We start from the raw sequence: 2831 nt of genomic DNA, 5'->3' as shown, positions 1-2831 counted from the left end.
GTAAATAAAAACGACCTAGCCTGGGTAGGACTGGGAAGGGAAGGTTTTACTTCGCCCCTCTGGATGGTAGAGGAAATGCTGTAAGAAATTTGAAGGGACAGGGGTGGGGACTGGGTGCGACCTCCTTGCAGACCTTCTGGTAGGCTGGGGCAGAAGGCGGAAGCTCACCCTTCTGTGGAATGCGGACGCTTTCTGGGATATAGAGTCTAGGGGGCGAGGAGCACCAAGCTCACTCAGCTTGCGCGCTCCCAAATTGAATGGAAAGTAATCCTTAATTCTGCCCTTTGGAACGCATACCTGGATACACAGACAAGAGCCACTGGAGCCAGTAGTTTTTCTACTGCTAAGTAAAGACAAAAACTTAAAAAGAACAGAATGTTGCACGTGCAGTTTCAAACTTGAAAGAGGAGGGGGAAATGGAAAAGAAGAAAATATCAGGTAGCAATGTGATCAATAGATACTTTTAAGAGGGGTGAGGAGAGAGGTGAACAGGGGGCTGGCATGGGAGAAAGAGAATGAGTATATCTCACTACCCTATATTACTTGACCAGAGGACAAACGTGTTCTATTTGGTTAGTGCCCTGAACGTCAGTCCTACCAATTAGGTGTGATACCCAGTCAAGCTGGCACTTGTAATGTTTTGAAATCAGGAAGCATAGCTTTAACATTACATTAAAAACAAACAAACAACCAAACAAGACTTCACAAACACTTTGTTTGAGAGCCATAGGTTGATTTATGGCAAGAATTTCAAAACCTTAGGTCCACCTTCCTTTTTTAGCATGTGTCATGGAAAAAGTAGACATAGTAACCAGACAATCTTTGCATCTAGAAACTTTGTGTTTGAATTAGAAACGGGTTGCATATGCAGTGAGCATTCATTGATCATCCAGGTGTGCTAGCTTCAAGTGTACTGTAGAGTTTTCTTCTTAACTCAAATGTTAATACTTTTAATAAGTCTGTTAAAATGTGTTGTCATATCTGTAAAATAGCCAAGAAAAACATAAGGAACAGATTCAACAAGCATGACACATTCGTGAGTGTTCACCATTGCACTTTTCTGTGTTATTTAAATGTATAGTTTTATTGATGTTTCTAAGAGTAAAAGTTTGCTTTGAGTCATGACTGTCCCAGAATTATTATCAAATCGTATCCTTTAAATTATCTGCAAATATGGATGGCAGGTGTTGAACTAACTTCGGACTTCTCCATCCAGGCTCACATCATCTAAATGAAATTATGCCAGAGTCCTTAGATGAAGATAGCTTAAATCGTTCCTTTTAATACCTACTGCACTATGCTAGACACCTTGTGGAACTATTACTTAAAATACTTATGCTTGGTGGTAACATTCTAGAATCTTCAGCATGCCTGTGATCAAGCTCTGACTTTACTCTAGGAGAAATGTACAGTGAGCCACATACAAGCCTTAAGAAATTTAACAGCCATATTAACAAAAACATTTTAAGAGGTGAAATTAATGTTACCCCAACCCCATCCCAGTTTACGTTTTAGTGTGTAATCAGGTGCTAATAATTATGATAGTTCACCTCTTTTTGTGTCAACTATTCAGACTCTGGATGTGCTGTATATTTTATACCCACAGTACCTCCTAATTCACGTTTCCCACAATTCACACTTACTCCCAATTCATACTTCCCAAAATTCACATTTCCAACAATTCACATTTCCCTTCCAATTCACATTTCCCACGAGATCATTCACTCGCCACGTGGCTAGTGGTATGGCATCAGACAGAAAAGCTCTATGGGGGTCAGTTCCTGAACTTAAAAAAAAAAGCCATTTATAAGTGATCACAGATCATTTTGATAATTAAATGGAAGTCAGGTAGTACTTGCTCTCAACAATGTATATAAAATGCAGCTTTAGGGCATGCAAAGTCTGTCCATAAATCTATCTCCAATGGTTCACTTAACCAATTTTTAACATATAGATACATATACATGCACATGTTGTATATATTCTATGTATATATAAAATATATATACATGTTTTCATATGTGCAATGTATATATAGTTTTGTTTGTTTATGTGCCTATGAATAAAGATAAGCAGTCGGACCCTTTTATCCACATATTCAGACACTAATCAAAAATAATTTTAAAAATTGTCTTTACTGAACATGCACCAATTTTTTGTCATTATTCCTCAAATAAAATAGTATAAAACTGTTGAAATGCTTTAATACTCTGTACCATAAAGAACACACAAGAGACCATTCATAAGTTAGATGTAAACATGCCATCTTACACAAGCCATTTGAGCATCTGCATGATTTAGTCCCTGAAGTCAGTTTCCAAAAGATACCAATTGATGGCTGCATACACGTCCATCTCAGAATAGCTCTGCTAAATCCTATAATTAGAATACCTTTAGTAGATACTCTATAAATGCTAAAAATAATGTGAATAATCTAACATTAGGCAAAATAAAATTAGAGTAATGTAAAGATGTGTTCATTTAAGAAGATGCCTCCTGTAAAGCCAGCCTAGGAAACAAATATTGTCTATTTTCATACTGAATTCCATCACTGTCTGAAGAATTTTCTGATTATAGAAAAAAGTCACTTAAAAAGCTACATTTAAGGAATATCTGATGAACATCATAATTATTAAACTTAAGAGTAAATTTGGGTTACATCAGTAATCAGAGTCCTGAGTCATAAGTTGATTCTATTATCCTGTGATAATTAAAGGTGCTTCTTGGTTTAACTGGATTCATAGACACAGTGAGAATATAATCAAGGAGCCCAGTCATTTGGAAGACTCCATCGTTTCAGCCAGACAGGACAATCTGTTGCAAACTTCACA

At 36.8% G+C, this 2831-nt stretch overlaps 1 protein-coding gene across 6 annotated transcripts in view; it reads left to right on the top strand.

Moving 5' to 3' along the window:
* Positions 1-2831, top strand: part of Cast (calpastatin) — a 97588-nt gene that overhangs the window by 1108 nt on the left and 93649 nt on the right. The gene's annotated exons all lie outside the window — the stretch shown is intronic.

The sequence above is a fragment of the Cricetulus griseus genome, chromosome 2 (genome assembly GCF_003668045.3).
Source record: "Cricetulus griseus strain 17A/GY chromosome 2, alternate assembly CriGri-PICRH-1.0, whole genome shotgun sequence".
NCBI lineage: Eukaryota > Metazoa > Chordata > Mammalia > Rodentia > Cricetidae > Cricetulus > Cricetulus griseus.
Note: the sequence above shows the minus strand (reverse complement) of the source record. Positions and strands in the feature narration are given on the sequence as shown.